A 19,016-nucleotide genomic window follows, 5' to 3' on the forward strand; every position below is an offset into this window, starting at 1 on the left:
ATGGTTTTCAGTCCAAAGAGCTTATTTGAGTAAAAGCCAACCTGTTTTTCAGGTTTCCCAGAGCTTACTTCATTAGTAATTAACTTAGTTGAATAGTTGCTGGTCAGACTGTTCAGACAACCAAATAACTGAAAGTCTTGAATCTTTGGGAAGCAAAAAGCTTTACATTCCTTTTAGATGTAAAAGTTTTAATTCCTATGAGAACTACTTTATAATCCCCAAAACATCTTAAATTGTTCTAACCTTGTACATCCCCTTTCCGGGATCTTTTGATCTAGGTGGGTGATATTTGATGGTTATCTATTTCACAGAAGGTTTGAAATGTCTCAGAGCGTGAATGCCTAATCCCATTAAGTTCACACAATGGATTCTTTTTTATGAAAGCATCATAATTTTTTGTGAAAACATCATAAGTACAAAATAAAAATAATGAATCCCAGATCCGTCTCTGGGATGTGTACATTTTAGGTAAGTTATTTAAACCCTGAGCTTCAGCTTTCTCATTTGTGAAATGGAGATGATATTAGTATCTGGCTCTTTGGTAGTCAAGAGCTTTTTAAATAAACTCATGTATGTAAAGCCTCGAGTACAATACCTGGAATGTAGAACGTGCTCAAAACTGTTAAATTCCTGCCTAATCCTACTACCTAAATAAGACTGGAGAGATTTATCTGGAAACGGTGACATACCTAGTGGGAAGGTTATCCTTAGACTTATCTATCCCCTGGACATCCCTCAAATCATCCCCATAGAAAGAGCAGGTTTCCTTCATTCTGAGCTGACCTTGCCATGATTAGGTGCATATTTTTCTGTCGCTATCTAATATATTCCTTTGATGTATAAGTTACATGTTTTTCTAGTTGGAGTTTGAGTTTCTTGAGAGTAAGGGCTATCTTTTTCTTTCATATCCTTCAGATTTGTTGAAATTGTGATAGATGCTCAATAAATATATACTGAAGATTTGTCTACAATGAAACACACAAAATTATAGGGCTTGTAGGGAACTTTAAAATCAATTTGTACAATAACTTCACTTTACAAATGAGAAAACTGAGGCTTAGAGATGTTACAAACGTTGCCCAATGTCACAGAGCTAGAAAGTAGCAGAGATAGCATTGAAACACAGATCGGTCCAGTTCCCATGCCAGTGCTCTTTTCGTTACCCAATACTCTTTTTCTTTTAATATGATGAAGTCAGTGGATTGGAAATTGATTGGAAATTGTAGACTATTATCACTTGTCGGTATTTTGGAGAAAAAGTCTTTTGGGAGGATCATTTATCTAGATTGGTGGTTTTCCCATATTAGCTCACATTCAAAATCTTCTAGAAAGCTTGTTAAAACACAGAATATAGAACCCCACTCCCAGAGTTTCTGATGTAGTAGGTTAGGTGGGCTCAAGATTCTATATTTCTAACAAATTCCCAGGTGAAGCTGATGCTTCATCTTTTGAGAGAAGCTGAACTAGAATTATTATGGATTCATTTTTTCTCTTCTCTTAAAACCAAACTTGATCCAAGAGGGCATTGTGTAATCTGAGCTTCCTACAATGTACAAAGAACATGACAGTACATGGAACTAGCCTTTCCTTGAAAGCATTTTTCTTTTGTTTGAAAGAGAGTTGGTGAGCACCTAATCTGTAGTACACAGTGCTATAGAGGATCTTAAGGTGTATAAGACCCAATGCCTGTCCTCAAGGCGGCCCTGTGACTTCATGCAGGAGGAAAAGTCCACTTCTAGGATGGGCCAGGAATGAGCTATGGTTTAAGAAGTGGTGGGGTTGAGGAAGCTTCAATACATTTGTAGATGTTTTCCAGAGGTAATGATATTGACCAGTTTCTGTTAATTGTCAGCTTACTTCTAATAACTTTGGGCACATGTAAGTAACTTCTGAAATGCTAAATATTATTTTTAATATAATTCAGTGCAGTAATAGAACATCTTGGAGTCTTTTCTAATTTATTTTTCATCTGAGCTATTATTAATTACAGTGGTGCTTGAGGCCTGAGGAGATAATTAACAATCTTTGTAAGTGGGAAAAAGCGTTCTATGGGCTGGAATTTCTGCCAGTTCATTTGGCAGAAGTGGAACTAATTCCAAACACGGGGAACCCAATGACTAATACTTAAGCAAGTTAATGATTTTAGCCAGGATTTTTTTTGGCTGTCTTTTAGACGTTTGTAACTAGGGTCCATGGACCCCTAGGGACTGTATATATGAGCCCTAGGGATCCTGACCCCCATGAAACTGCATGCAAAAATGCCTGGGTACAAATTTCCTTTGTTTTTTTTTTTTTTTTTTTGCTTTAGAAGGTCCAGTGCTTTTATCAGATTCCCAAAGGAGTTAACCACTTTCCTACAGGGATACCAGGAGAGAAACAAAATAATTGTAGCCCAAAGACTTAAATTTTGTTCTTGTATCCCATCTATGACATTTCTCACCTAGGACTTTTTCTCTTGTATCTTCACCATATGTCATGAGGGGCCTTTTCCCTACTATTTTCTTGGAAGGAAGGGTTAGAGGAATATTAGGAAATAGAAACCATCCCCAGAAGGCAACCCAGATCTTTTTTACCATCTGCATCCTCATCTGGGTTAGTTGCTTGCTTATCTCATATGTTCACTTACTCACCATTCATTTGACTATCATTTAATATAGATAATTAATAACTATAGCAGCCAGAAAACTCCCTGGCCAAAGTAGATGCAGATCTGTGATTTTGAATGAATAGTCCTGGAACGAATACCTATGTAGTTCTATTTTCCTCATCCCTTCTATCTATCTAAATTGTACCATCTGGCAAGACCCAGCTCAAATCCCTCTTCCCCAGTGAAGTCTTCTTCAGTAGCTAGACACAGAGCTCTTTTGTCCACTTCATGATAGTACAGCATTCTTTGAGACTGTATCAGCCATTTTGCTACTTAGTTATATTCAGTTTAACACTCCTTTATACAAGGAGAATGAATGGTTCACATGTGCATGCTGTGATTCAAGCACAGTGACATGAACAGAGCAGGCACTTAAAAATCATTGTTGAACAAATGCAGGGAATGGTCTCAGTTTGTCAACATTATTCTCCATATTTGAGAACTAAAAACCCTGCCATTCTCAATTTGCTTCCCTCATAGCACCTATCAGTAGTTTTAACCACATTGATGCCCCATGAATTCATGGAAGTAAAACAGTTGGCAAAAAAACTGGAGTGTGCCACAGAACTTGTGACTTCTAGAGAGAATGACTGAGTCAGCAGCTGACGTTGCCAATTTCTTCTGTATCCATTGCAATCCAGTAGCTTCTACATTACGGATTCATCCAACAGTTTCAGTGGATAAGAAGCGTTTGAATTTTCAGCTTTGCTGCTGGGAGTCGTATGGACACCTTTAATCTCCAAAGAATGTGTTTCTGGACATATGAACTAGATGTTGAAGATGTTCGCTCACCAAAATCTCATTAATTCAGAAGCATATAGTCATCATCCACCATTGAAAATGCAGACTCACTAAATGACTTAACATTTGAAGTACAGCAAACACTTTCACCTGCTTTATCTCATTTGGTTTTTATAAGAGCCCAGCAAGATATACAAGTGAGTTGCTCAGGATCATTCAAGGACTTCATGTCCTTTCCAGTAAACTAGGCTACCATTTGAATCCATATATCCCTGCCTATTAAACACCAAGTTCAAAAGGAAAATTCTCTTCTCCTGAAAATCACCATTCCTTGGCAACTGTATGATATAACTCTACCACTTTAAAACAACAGAATGAAGATAAAGCACAGACAAAATTAGATTTGACAACCTAATGGAGCACCCTTCTTTTTTATTTGAAAATAACATTATTCAAGCATCAGCATTCAACAGTCTTGAGTTTCAGCAAGTACGCGACATGTTTATTTGGCATTTGAAGGAGAGTTGAAACCACCAAATTACATGGTAGAAGGCAACACGGAATTCTACTTTGATTAGTTATGTTTCCTACTGGCCCTTGGTTTGAAAGGCCTCTCTAAGATTCCAGTAGACAGTACCTTATATATTCCCTTTAATTGTTGAGAAACAAAAACTTTCCAACAATCCAACTTTATTACATTTTATTATATTATTTATTACACATTTACTTATTTTTTGGTAGTTCTCATTTTACATAGGCTTGCAAAAGAGTTTTCTAGTAAGTCCCTTGGCCTGGATAGTTTAGGGTCTTCCGCCTGAAGACAGCTTATTTGAGCCTAAGAACTCCCAATGCTGATTGCCTCGTCTGAGGTATATTATTTTCCTAAAGCTTATGGACAAAGGAAAAACAAAACTCTCATAATCCTATCCTTTTTGTACCTGTTATTTCTGCCAGGAATGTCTTTCCTTTTCATCTAGTAATGTCTAAATTATCCTCATGACCCATGTTAGGACCTCAGTGAAGCTCCTTGATTCCTACAAGCAAAATTACCTTTTCCTGCTCTGTGTTCCCACAATATTTTATTCATTCCTTTATCCTATGCTTGCTGAATTCTACTGTGGACAAAGAATGTCACCTGCCTTATCAGTAAACAAAGGATGTTTCAGCCATCAAGCCAGCAGCCACTGCAGCTGTGCCCCCTGAGGGGATTCAGGATGGGGAAAAGTGGATACTGGCCCTAGATAGTTAAGGTGCACATCAAGGGAATATTTTCAATGAGCCCAGACTCTTGCATCTTCCCATACATAGAAAAGTGGTAAATTCATTAACTTGAGATGTCCAGGTTTTCTTTAATTAACAGTAATCTTTTCATGTTCCTACTATTTTGTTTTTTGTTTTTAGGTTTTTTGTTTTGTTTTGTTTTTTGCAAAAACTCCTATATATCCTGGCTCCTTCCTTACCTCTTTGGAACAGTCCCTCAGAGCTATCTAAGAGGCTGTCTCCGGGGCTTAAGTTCTTGGAAAGTCTGCCGAATAAAACATAATTCTCAACTTTTAGGTGGTGCATTTTTTTTCGGAGGACGCTATTAAAACTCCGTGTTTACTTCTCTGTTTCCCCATATTGACCATGAGCAACTTGAGGTCAGGACTGATTTCTGACTTCTTTCTGTTTCCCACATTGCCCAAGGCATCATCACTCCTTTCCTCACACCCATATAGCATTGATCAAGTGTCAAATGTCATGTTAAGGACCTTACAGAGGTTAATTAATGAGGCAAATAGTGTTATCCCAATTTATACTGTTGAGAAGGAAGAGATTTCCCTCTCCCCTTCTAGGTTCTTCTGGCTGGTCTAAGAATTAAATTCACATGGAACAGACTAACAGGAGAAAATCAAACAAAGTTCAGTAACACGTATACATGGGAGAGACCCAGGAAAACTGAGTAACTTGCCAAAATGGCTGAAATCCTCACCTTAAATATCATCTTCAGCTAAAGACAAAAGAGGATGTTGGGGGTAATGGTTTGGGACCTCAAAGGGGAAGAAGGCAATTGACATGGACATGGAAAAGGAAGTGTTTGGTAAGCAAATGTTGGCTGGGCCAGGCAGAGACAGTGGGACACAGGGTGGACTTTGATCTCTAGGCCGTGTTCCCCCCCGCTGCACGTAGCCCATATTCTTTGCAGGTATCTCTGGAGATAGCTCTATTCTGGAACAGGCCCTTTATCTAAATTCTTTAGGCAGTTAGGGGAAAGTCAAAGTTTCTTCCTCTTTTGGGCCTTCATTGTTTTCAGCTCAAAATAATCCGCATGCCAAAGAGATATTTAGCAGTGGCAAGTTTTGCTCCCCTACAATACTCTGAGAAAAACTTTTCTAAGGTCATTCAACTACATGGTTGAGAAGTCTGGATTTTAAACTAGAAAAACATTTTTTTTGGAATAAAATTCACTTAACGTAAAATTAACCATTTTAAAATCAACATTTCAGTGACATTTAGTTCATTTACAGTTTTGTGCAACCATCACATCTATCTAGTTTCAAAACATTTTCATCACCACAAAAAGAAACTCTGTACCCATTGAGCAGTCGATGTCCATCCCCCTCCCCTACCCCTGGCAACAAGGAATCTGCTGTCTGTCTCTAGGGATGTGACAATTCTGGATATTCATATAAATGGAATCATGCAAGATATGACCTTTTGTGTCTGAAAAGCCTGCATCTTATTTCAATTCTCCCTAAATTTAGAGTCCATTCCCTTACTTACTACATTTTTTGGTTTTACGTGATAGTGTTAGCGCAAGTTCCTGTGCGCCACGCACAGTGAAGCCAAACAAACGGAAACATCGGAGTTTGGAGCAGAGAAAGGTTTATTGCCAGGCCATGCAAGGAGATGGGTGGCTCACGCTCTAAAAAAACCTGAGCTCCCTGAAGAGTTTCAGCAAAGCATTTTTAAAAGCCAGGTGAGGGAGCCGGGTCGCAGGGTATGTGATCAGCATGTGCACAATTCTCTGATTGGCTGATGGTGAGGTAATAGGGTGGTGTCACAGGGGTTAACATTATCAGTCCTTAGGCTCCAGGAGGCCTGGGGCTATGTGCTCCTGGTCATCAAGTGGTAACATCTTCCATTTGGTGGGGGGTCTTCACATCTATAAAATAACTCAGGAAATGTGCATCAAATACTGTTATCTAGGTACTTCAGAGAGGAGCTAAAGCAGAGGATATGGGGGAAAGCCCCATAGGGTCCTACTCGGTTATAATAGGTGACCACTGTATATTGGATGAATGAATAAATGAAGGCTTATAGAGAAGACACCAATCAGGCAACTTATTTTCTACTTAACCTAGTTATTTATGATTTGATTTACCTTCATAAAAGATCCTTTGGCAGCTTTTAAAGTGTCAAGTCTAAGGGACAGCAGCTTAGTGGTAGCTGAACAGAATGGAAGGTAGTAAGGGACACACATTTGCAGTTGGCTCTCTATTCAGGGTCCATGTTACTTCGAATTGACACCTACAATCGATTTACTCATTATCACACTTTCGGATAAATGCAGAGGAGACTAGGTGGTTGGAGTGAAGCTCACCAGCCACATTGTATGTGAATGGATTGTTATCAATTTGGTTGCCAGGACTAGGGGCTGGGCTCCTGCAGGGGAAATGAATGCAGTTTTTCCCCAGCAACTACTTTTCTCCAACACGTGAGCTATTTTTTGGATAAAAACTGGGTGGGGGGGAGCTGGTTTCTATAGGCTGCCAAGAAGATTTAAGTGCCTCCTTGCTTGAAGGCAGTTTGATAGTAGGGTTGTTAAGAGTGTCGATTTTCTTTTTTTTTTTTGGATTCACAGTGTGGGAGGTGACTTTTGATACTACTTGAAAAGTAATTAAATGCATGACATTTAATCTTTAATGACTGACTTGTTATAGTTATAACTAAGGAAATTCCAAATAGATAGTTCTTAGTTTCTGTCCAAATGCACATTATTTTTATATTCCCTACATGCAGTGTGTCTCAGGAAGCTTTCTTAATGATGTCTCTATTTTTATTGGAAATTTAATTATACCTTCACAGATATGACAACAGAAAATTAGTACACTTAACTCTTAGACCATCTTAGTGCTCTTTGGGGCACTATTTCAAATCTGACACTTCATGTTTTGTGATACCAAGAAGGGAAATTCAGTTTTAGTTATGTTTATTTCCAGGAAAAAAGGAAATAAAATGCAGGGTCATAATTTTAAATGGTTTTCTACTATTTATGTATGGATTTGGGAAAAGGACAATTATCATCACAGTTTTAGGCATGGCTAGTTGTTTATATATGCCTATCTGTACTACTGTACATATAGAAAGGCCTTACCTTTTACCAAAGTTCAAAGTTTTATTGTGAGCTTATTGTAGATTCACTTGCAATTATAAGAAATAATACAGAGAAACCCAGTCTACTTTTCACATAATTTACCCCAATGTCTTGCAAAGCTATAGTACAGTATCCCAACCAGAACACAGACATTTATCCAGTCAAGATACAGAACAGTTTCATCACCACAAGGATCCCTTTGCGTTACCCATTTATAACCACACTCACCTTCCCCCAATCTCCATCTGTAATCTCTAGCAACCATTAATCTGTTCTTTCTATAATTTTGGAATTTCATTATTTCTATATAAATGCAATCATACACTATGTAACCTTTTGAAATTGGCTTTTTTACTCATTATAATTCTCTGGAGATTCATCCAAGTTGTCGTGTGTGGCATTATCTTTTACTTGGAAACCAAATTACAGATATTTTATAAGCAAAAATGAGATAATTGGAAATATTCAGGCCTCAATATTAGTGTTTTCCAGAGTTTCTTCATTATAAACCAATTTTTAAAGGGAGATTAATCATATTCTTTACGCACATGTATCTATTCCATGCTTCCATTCCATTTCTATGTGACACTTATTCCAGGAACGTAAACTCTTCAAGGGCAGTGACCATGCTGTGCTTACCCATAGGTATTGATTTTCTGTTGTGGACTGCCCTTACCACAAAATCAAGAAACTACAAAAATAATCTGAGAGTTTGAAAAGTGGCAAGTTGTGTTTGCTGTCATGGTTGACACTCAGAAGAAGAATCTGTTAAGGGTCATTTATCATGTGTAGTTTTCCACTGAGACTATAAAAATAGATCTAAAGGTCTTAGTATGCTATATGAATTAAATAAAGCAAGAGATAAAAATGTAAGTTCTGTTCCCCTACTATTTTTAAGTCAATCAAAAGGTTTTGTTGAGATTATGTGGATAAACCAAATGCAATGCAGAGCTTTCAGGTTCAGCAGATTCACTAGTTATTTCCTGTGTTTCTTCTGTTTTCTCAGCTCTGTTTAATAAAGGCACTATATGCCTTGATTAATAATGTAACTGGTTGAAAACTTAAGTTTCCTTCCTGGAATACCACGTAAAAGGAAATACTATCGTAGGATTAAAATGGCTTTTGTATGCTTAAGGCCAGGTTTTCAGGCTGACTGTTCAGACACATATTGCACCATAGTGTAGTGGAAAGAATAGGAGATTTGAGATCATAAAGACTTGGATTTGAGTCCCATATCTATAGCTTACTAACAGTCTGACATTGGCAAGATACTCCAAGCCTCAGTTCTACACATATGATATGGGATATTCTTAACATTTATCCTATTCTAGTGTTATCCCCATTTTCTGATGTTCTTTGAAGCAACATTTCTTGAAAGAGTTGCCTAGAGTTTTCTGTCTTCCTTCACTTCCTCTTAGCCCACTCAGAAATGTTTCAATATCTGCCATTCTAGTGAGATTTATCTAATCAAGGTCATCAAGTTTCAGCTTGATCTCAAAGTTTCAGCTTGGCAGCTGTAGCCTGTCTAGAGGACCGATAGGGCCAGGTCCACCAAGGGTCTATTTACTTGAGAAACTGTGTGGCATCTTGGCAAAGAACACTTCTACTAGAAGGAGAGCTGTGCTTTTCAAATGTTGTACAATGTCAGTTTGGGAGGGGAAAGGAGAAGATGAGGGAAAGATTCTAAGATCTACAGATTGTCCCTCAAGCCCAGCTCTCAAAGACCTGAGTCCTGGGGTGTGAAAATCATCATAATATGTGATAAAAGATAGAAATATAAAAACTGTATCACTCAAGTCTATGTAGGATGTGAAGAGCAGAAACCCCTGGTGTTTTGTAGTCTGTGCATGTACTAGAGTATAACACCTAAGTGCTAGGGTGCAGTGCCTAGAGGGACAAGATGGGGCACCTTCCTCATTTGGGGTGACTTTGGAGCACAGCACTGCAGATACTGGAGCACAGAACAGATACAGCTGTGTGAGTCAGAACCATTTGGAGTGCCAACAGACCATCACTCTTTAGTGCCTGGTAATCAGTTTTGCTAGCCTTGTGTTTGTGACATGGTGGTATTACTGTGGTCATTTCTGTTATAGGTTCAACTATAGCAGCTGGAGCAGGAAAGGACAGGAAAAAACGGGAGATGCTATACGGGAGCCAAGAGGGCTAACTGACAAGCACACAGGAAACACATCCTTTGACATTTCCTAGAACTCTCTCTAAGGAATTTGAGAAGGAGCGAAGATGACATTGGCTTTCTATTTAATTGAAAAAGAAATCTGCACTCCTTCCCCTGACTTCCCAGGATCTGCATAACCTAACCTGTACAGTACTTACCTCTCTAAGCTCATCTCATACAACCTTCTTCGTCCCTTGTAACATTCCATTCACATTGTCCTTCTTTAGGTTTCTTGAACATGTTAAGCTTGTTTATACCCTGTGGCCTTAAACTCTCAGTTTATGTGCCCGGAATGCTCTTCTGACTGTCCTCTTGTCATTCATGTCTCATCTCAAATGTCACCTCTACAGAAAGGCCTAAACTAAACACCCCATCTAAAGTGCCTCCCTTCTTACTCCCTCACTCTGAAGTTAATCTCTATTATATTTCCAGGTTTTGTTTTATTACATAAAATTTTAAAAAATGTACCTGCTTATTATCTGCTTCCCTCCCCACAACTGTAAGCTTAACGAGGGCAGGGTTCTTGCCTGACCTGTCCAAGAGAGTACACCCAGCACTAAGAACAGTGTTTGATAAGGAGCAGGCACTCAATAAATGCTTAATAAATAATTACTTATAACTAATAATTATTTTGTAAGTATATGGTATATGTTATAATATACAATATAAATGTGTTTGATATATCAAACTGTATTATCTGATTGCATAGTATAGATATATGATTATAAACTGATCATTTTATGGGTTGTGCTTATAATAATTAATTATAATTGATTAATAATTAATTTTAAATTAATGGGGGTGAGTATTCATGGTGTACTATGAATACCATGAATCCCAATGTTATGTGGATGCTTTTGATGTCATAGTAATGAAGTGCACTGCTATCTGGCTTCTGCCTAGCTTCCTGGCCGGACTGAACAATGAGTTCCTCCTTGTGTCTTTCCCGTATGCTGTCCCTCTTCACAGAAAACTCTTGCTTCCTTATCCCCATGCCTCCTCTGACTGACTCGGTTTTAGTCAGCTTTCAGCTGAGATATCACACTTTTAGGAGGCCTGGGTTGCACATACAGAGAAAGATTCCTTGCATCCGTGTCATGCAGACACAGAGCTCACTTGAATATCCAGACTTCCTCAGCTGTCCTGCCTAGTATAAGGTCACTTTTTCATTGCTGTACCTCTATCCACTCGACTTGTCAAGGGCATTGTTCTCTTTGCTTCTGACCTGGTTAGCTTACAGAGTCCTGTGTTGGCTCCTCTTCGTGTGTCTTAGAATCGTTTTCCAGATGTGAGAATAGAAGGACTTTCACCAAACACAGAAATGACTGATATCAATGCCGTGAATGGCATTACTTTCTCTCTGATGTCTCTGATCTCTTTCATCACTTGTCTTTATGTCTGCACACTCTACGTGTTGCCAACAGGACTCTTCCCGATACATAGAGATGGCTCTCTCTCTTTTTAATGGAAAGAGAAGAGGTTGTTTATTTGCCCTCTAGAGGGACCCCTATCTTCTCTGGAAGTTGTGCTTCAAGGGGATCCATTTGGAAATTTGAAACAAATATTTTCGTGTTTCATTTCCTGGTTTCCTTCTTGTGGGGAAAAGCAGGATCAAAGGGACACTCTGCCCCAGGGATTGCAGCTGTGGCTTAGGGTTCTGTGAAGCAGCTACCTTTTAACTCTTTTCTCCCCCAAGCTTTATGATTGCACGTGAATCTATCTGTCCACTATATAGTCCTTGCAGCTTGACAGATTTAGTATAATAGCCTTTGATACAGTAAGACCCTGATGTGCAAATGAGAGTTGATTGGCCACGAACTGAATTGTTCCACTAAGGCTGATGACCTACCTTGTCATGCTTCCTTGAAGGGCATCCTTATCTTTGTAGACTCTAAAATCTCTAGACAGTTTCTGGACACTCATTGATGATGTTCATGATAATGATAATGTTGATGATAGCAACAAGGACTATGTTGATAATGAACATTTTCACTCACTAGGTTGCAAGCTTCATGACAGCAAAGATTTTTGATGCTTGGGTTAGTTATGTACCCCAAATGCCTAAAACAGTGTCCAGTATATAGCCTAGAATCAGCAAATAGTTTTGAATGAATGAATGTGCGTGTACTATGTACTAGAACCTGTGCTGAACGTCTTACAAACAAACATTTTCTCTTTTAATCTGCATAACAACTTCATGAAGTGCTATTTATAACCTCATTTTACAGATAAGGAAACTAAAGCTTAGACATGTTAAAGATGGCTTTTCCAAGAACTTAGAGCTAATAAGTGATGGAAATGGAATTCAAACCCAAGCAGTAGAACTTCACACCTCATACCCTTAGCCTCTATATTCTATTTGGAGATTGATATATTTTATGTCAATAAAATGCAAATTAAATGAATAATTCATAAGGAAAGCATTTTGGTTTTAGCATAAAATGTTTATTTGCGAAAATGTATTCTGCAAACTAGGAAGGGTGAGTAACCTTGGGGACAGGTGTAGGGAACGCTCTATAATCTCTTCAGGTTACATTGGTTGCCTCTCAAGAGAATAAAATATCTTCCTCAAGAAATTCAAATTCATTCAGAATGTTCTGTGTACCCATTGTCTATGAGAGAGGTTTGAATTGTGTTTCTAGTGCCCAACTAAAATTAATAATTAGTTCAGAGTATAAAGGTGCAGTAATGGCTCTTCAGTTAAAAACCTATATGTTTTATGGTTTTGCAGTTTATTGTTCAGTGTGTATGTTTTCCTATACCTTAGACTTTTAGTTATTATGTTTAATCTGTGAATTGTGTAGCTAAACGCTTTATGTGGAATCTTTACGCTTGAGAAAGGCTCTGTGGTGTACTGTTTGAAAGCATAGATTTGGGGACTAGAATTTGAATTTTGTTTCTGCCCCTAACTATTTGACCTGGGCAAGTCACTTCATATATCTGCTGTTCAATTGTTTTATCTGTGGAGTGGGAAAAACAATAGTATCTACTTGTCAGAGTTGTAAGATTAAAATGAAGCAAATAATATGAATCACTTGAAATAGGTTTTGATATGTAGTGAGAGTTAAAGAAATTGTCTATGTAACTTTTTCTCACCAAATTCCCGAGGAAGACTAGTATTTTATACGCCATGCATTCACATTCATTCTCTTGGACTTTGATTATAAAAGTAAATCAGTACCAACCAAATAGAAAGTGCACTAGCTCTTGAGCCAAAAAAAAATAAGATTCAAGTCTTGGCTCCATATCTTTTGATCTCTGTGATCTTATACCTTTGCGAGCTGGGCATGCTTTTCTTTTTTTTTTTTAAAGTGTAAAGGGTTTTTTTTAATTATGTGTAACACAAAGTTATTTAAGTCAATAAATTTTTAAGGAATTTCACATGTTCTGATTCTTTCCACTGCCAATCACCTTAGTTCCTCCAAACTCATAATCTTCAAGATAAAGTAGCCCTTTCAAAAAGAAGTTATCGTGTGAGTCAGCCCTGTATAACAAATATAAAGGTTAAGGGTCCATTTTCAGAGATGCTCATGTAAAATTCTGAAGCCAGCCTCCCCTCCTTTAGTAACCAGGCAACCTGTAATGTAATAAACACAATTCTTTTAGTTAGGCTTCTTTGATCTCCAATGAAATATGGACACACTTCAAAATTCCCCACCTGTAATCTTTGGGATCCAATTTCCTCAAGCGATTTACTTTAGGACCCTCTAAAAATGTATTAGGTTCAAATCATATTCACTCCTAAGCCATCACACCCTAGAACAGTACAGATCATTGGGATATGCCAATACCTTTTTAAATTATCCAGACACTGTGTTCAAGATAAAAGCCTAAAAAAAGAAGCCATCTTTGTTTCATGTCAACATTAAAATTAGAGTACTAAATCAATACAGCTGATAATTTAAAAGCTTAAGATATGAGAGAAATTATCAGCCCTATAGTCCTGGAAGCAATCTTTATGTTTATCAATACACCCCCATCACTTGACTCTCTTTTAGGTATCATGTTCCTTCTTATCTGTATCAAAACTCATACTGAACAATGAGTTCTGGGTTGCAAAAGAGGATTTATTTTTGCACCTGTCTATAAGTCTTTGTCCACAAATTAAACAAAAACAAACACAAGTGCTATGGGCATGCTTTTCTTAACAATTACATTTTCCCTACTATGGGATGGACACGTGACAAGTTTGGACATATGCTTTCAGTTTTAAGGTCTTTACATTGTAAGGGAGGAAAAGTTTCTCCTTTACCCTCTTAAGGTCTCTGACTGGACCTAAGAATTAAGCTGACATAAGACAGATAAACAGGAGAAAAGCATAACAAGTTTTAATTATTTTTTTATATGTTTATGAGAGTCTTCAGCAGAAAAATGAAGACCTAAAGAAGCAGTTAAGGTTGAATGCTATATAGTGAGCTGGACAAGGAGAGTAAATTGTGTAAACCTGATAAGGCAAAGGGTTTAGGCTAGGGTAGTTAGTTTGGTGGAGAAGTAACTAGGAAGATAAAGGTTAGTTCAACAAGGTATGTTTGAGCAGATTTTTTTTGACCTCAACTTCTAATCCTTGGTGATAAAAATGTCACATTCCTTCTGTTGTAGGGAGGACATCTTTCACAGGGTAGTCTCATCTCCTGCTTTTAAGAAAAAGAAGGAAGGTCAGAGTGTTCTTTTTGTATTTGCTGCTTTTCAAGAGCTTTTAACTCAAAATAGTTAATATGCTAGAGTGGCATATTTTGGGGTGATGTGTTCTGAAGTCTTTCACAATGCTTCATTATTCCACATACCCCATGGAGGAGCTAACCGTTTTAGGGAACTTGAACCCCACATTTGGTGGAAGTGTCTGAAGATGCCTTACCTGGAGTTGCTGAGGAAGAGTGCTTTCACACAGGAAATGTCTTTCAAGAGACTTGTATAAAAAAGTACTATGATAGGTGTCTTTTTCCCCAAGATCTTGAGTCAGGAGAAAAAACTGTATTTAGGAAAAGTATTTGTTAATGAACTGATAGGCCTTACATGTTGTCAACTCTATGCTCAACTATTGGTTACAGCAAATGAGGTAGTTAACTGGCAAAATAAAGGAGCTACATTCAGAACATGTCAAGAAATATGATCTTAAAATCATCGCTGCCCAATACGCACCAGAAAATTGGTTGAGAGGAGCAGTACTTGACAAGAACTGTTTTGAGGATATATATTCCCACTATTGCTCAAGATATACTAAAGAAGGTGCCATAATTAAATTAAACCAGCGAGGAGCTAATTACCTGGCTCATTTTGTCAGAGCTCACCACAGATCTGTTTTCACTGAGGTTCCCTTTGGGAATTTCATTTTATAGGAGAGTCCCAAAGAAGTAGCCCTTGGAAACTCTTGTTTCATGTACTGTGAGGATGTTTGTTAACTTGCAGTGTATCATCTGTGGGAAGACTCGAGAGAAATTCTTATCTGATCTCAGTGTCAAGTGCAGTTGCAGTTCTGAACAATTGATCTGGGTACTATGAACTTCGCTGGCTGAATTTCCCTTTTTTACAGTGACTTATGGAGAGCTTAGAGCGAAGGTGATGACCCACATAAGGCAAAATAAAGTCCATTATGACACGCACTACTTATTATGAACCTTAACCCATTTTATATCCTGATTCTAGATATTCTCTCCTCTTTCATCCATGCTTTTAATCTGTGCTCTCTTGTTATATTTTATTTTTTCTTCCTGGCTTACATTATTTCCCACTTAAGATGAGAAATAGGTAAATACACATATTTTAGCCTTAAACAAACAATTAACTCTTCTGGAGAGAGTTTATCATAATAGCATAGGCTCATGAATCGGAAGTACTTGGTTTCTGAGCCTGGCTCGTCTACTTACCAGCTGTCTCAGTTTTTGCATTTTAAATGGAAACTGATAACTGTAGCTACTCCATGAGGTTGTTGTGAGGAGCAAATTAGCTAATACATATAAAGTGCTTAGCACAGTACCTGATACATAGTAAGTGCTCAATGGAAAGTACTATTATGATCTAAGTACCTTTTCTCATCAGTAAAGTGGTGATAACAATACCTATTCTATCTAATTTTCAGAGTTATTATGAATAGTTAATGAGTTAATTAATGCAAATATGCTTTTTGAATCTTGAAAATTGTACACTGCTCTCCTTATGAGTTACACATATATATGTGTTATATATGCATGTATGTATACACACACGTAAGTACATATACACACATATGTACACACACACACAAACACTATACATGTGAGTATATATGTATTATATTTATACGTATATATGTATATATCAATACTTAATGTTTGCAGCTGCAGATGTAAGCTTCATGAAGGCAGAGACCTTGCCTGAGTTTTTCAAGGGAATACACTCAGCCCCTAGCATCTAGCACCTAGAACAGTGTTTGGGATAGAGTACGCACTCAAAAAATATTTTATGAATAATGAATGATTGCTGGTCCCCATATCCAGAGTTTCTGATTCTGCAGGTTCCTGATGGTGTTGTTGCTGCTGGTTCGGGAACCATCTTTAAGAGCTAGTGGCTTAGTGGAAAGGGTGAAGTCTTTGGAATGAGACACATCTGGATGCAAATTTGGGCTCTGCTGCTTGTATCTATCTACAAGTTATCTATCCTGAGATTTACAAGTTATCTATCCTCAGATTCAGTTTACACATCTACAAAATTAAGATGATGGTGATATCTACCTCAAAGGATTCCTGCAAGTTTTGAGGGAGATGAGCTATACAAAGTCCCTCACCTAGTGCCTGGGATATACAGAGTTGGTGCTCAGTAAATATTAGTTTATTTTCCTTTCATTTTAATAGACAATGATTTTCTCTTTTTATCTTCTTCTTTTATCTATTAAAAATACTCTGGGTGGGTTTTTCTCTGTAAGCAGGTTAATTGATTTGAGGGTAGAGTGAAAGCAATTGTACTGGAGTTTAATTCATTAAGCAGTGTTTGTTCACATTTAATGTCTGAAAGTAGATTGCAGATATATGTAAATAGGTCTTGATAGGTAAGAGGTTAACTTTAAAAATATCTCTAGAGAGCTCTTCCAGATGTTGTCTAAGTAATGACAAAGCGGGTTTACATCAACCACATTATCCTTAAGCTGTTTATAGATTGAATGGGTAGAGTGAATGTGATGGAGTCAGGAGAAGCTCTGTGTCATCTTGGTGAAAGATTTTTAGACTCACTTAAAATACTTTAAAAAATTGAAACTGGGTGATTTTCTATTCATAAACTATCTAAGATTTCTGCCTCACGGGACCAAATCTGTGATGGAATTTGGACTCTGGAACTTCTCCATGGTGTCAGATGGGGCCAGTTTGTAGCTGAAACTACATTCTTGCTGAACTTCCCTTCCCCTTTATTATTCTGCTTCCCTCACATCCCTTCTTCTGAGAGCACCTCACCCCACAAGAAATAACTTGAACAAGAATACCCACCTCAGACTCTGCTTCTTGGGAAGTTGACTACATACAAAGCTTAAAAATTTTTTTTGACTGTGTCATTTAAATTTTTAAAGATATATTGACAAAAATTGTATATACTTAAGGTGTACAACATGGTGTTTTAATATAAGTGTACCATAAGTAATAATTACCACAATCAAGGTAATTAGCATATCCGTCACCTCACATAGTTACCATTTAGTGTGTGTGTATGTTGAGAACACTTAAGATCCACTCTTTTAGGAAATTCCAAGTATACAATACATAATTATTTACTACAGTTACCATGTTGTATATTAGATCTCTAGTATTTATTCATCTTCTAGCTAAAATTTTGTACCCTATGACCACCGTATCCCCATTTCCTCCACCCCCCAGCCACTGGCAACCACCATTCTACTCTCTGTTTTTCTAAGTTTGTCTTTCTTAGATTTCACATATAAATAATGCCATGAAGTATTTCTCTTTCTGTGTGTCTGGCATACATATATAGATAAAGAAATTGTAAATACCTCTCTATCTATTTAGATTTATTTATTTTTGGCTGCACTGGTTCTTCGTTGCTGTATGCGGGCTTTCTCTAGTTGCGGTGAGCGGGGGCTACTCTTTGTTGCAGTGCGCGGGCTTCTCACTGTGGTCACTTCTTTAGTTGCAGAGCACTGGCTCTAGGTGTGCAGGATTCAGTAGTTGTGACACATGGGCTCAGTAGTTGTGGCTCGCGGGCTCTAGAGTGCAGGCTCAGTAGCTGTGGCGCACGGGTTTAGTTGCTCCGCAGCATGTGGGATCTTCCCAGACCAGGGCTCGAACCCGTGTCCCCTGCATTGGCAGGCGGATTCTTAACCACTGTGCCGCCAGGGAAGTCCCCTCTATTTAGCTATAAATATTAGAACTTCAGTGACAGATTGTTTCCATATCTTGGCTATTGCAATGAGCATGGGAGTGTAAATATCTCCTTGAGATACTGATTTCACTTCCTTTGGATATATACCAGTAAGTGGGATTTCTGGATCATATGCTAGTTCTATTTTTAAATTTTTGAGGAAGCTCTATACTGTTTTCCACAGTGGCTGCACCAATTTACATTCCCACCAACAATGCACAAGCATTCCCTTTTCTCCACATCCTCTCAACATTTGTTATCTCTTGTCATTTTGATGATAGCCATTTTGACAGGTGTGAGGTGGTATCTCATCGTGGTTTTGATTTGCATTTCCCTGATGATTAGGGATATTGAGCACCTTTTCATGTGCCTGTTGGCCATTTGTCGATCTCCCTTAGGGAAACGTCTGTACTCTTCCTTTGCCCATTTTATAATTTTATTCGTTTTTTGCTATTGAGTTGTATGAGTTCCTTACATATTTTGGATAGTAACTCTTTATCAGATAGATGGTTTGCTGGCATTCTTGTGGTGGCAGTGGCGCTGGTGTTTGGGGTGTAGGCGTTCATAGTGATGGGAGAGCCGAGGTCCTGGGCTCAGCACTACAGGGAACTAGCTCAGCACCTGGGGCCTGGGGCGCTGGTGCACCTGCTCTGGTGGTGGCACCAATGTCTGAAGTGTGGGCATGTGCACATCACCCATGGAGCCAGGGTCTGAGTGACTCAGGCCCCGAGGGAGGTTAGACACAGCAGCGGCAC

The 19,016-nt window shown here is 38.1% G+C and overlaps 1 non-coding gene across 1 annotated transcript; it reads right to left on the reverse strand.

Annotated features, from left to right (window-relative positions):
* Positions 1–13,923: 13,923 nt before the first annotated feature.
* Positions 13,924–14,050, reverse strand: LOC132358056 (small nucleolar RNA SNORA40). Its single transcript, XR_009500412.1, has one exon. It is a non-coding gene; the product is annotated as a small nucleolar RNA SNORA40 (small nucleolar RNA).
* Positions 14,051–19,016: the final 4,966 nt, after the last annotated feature.

Source organism: Balaenoptera ricei, chromosome X (genome assembly GCF_028023285.1).
Source record: "Balaenoptera ricei isolate mBalRic1 chromosome X, mBalRic1.hap2, whole genome shotgun sequence".
Lineage (NCBI taxonomy): Eukaryota > Metazoa > Chordata > Mammalia > Artiodactyla > Balaenopteridae > Balaenoptera > Balaenoptera ricei.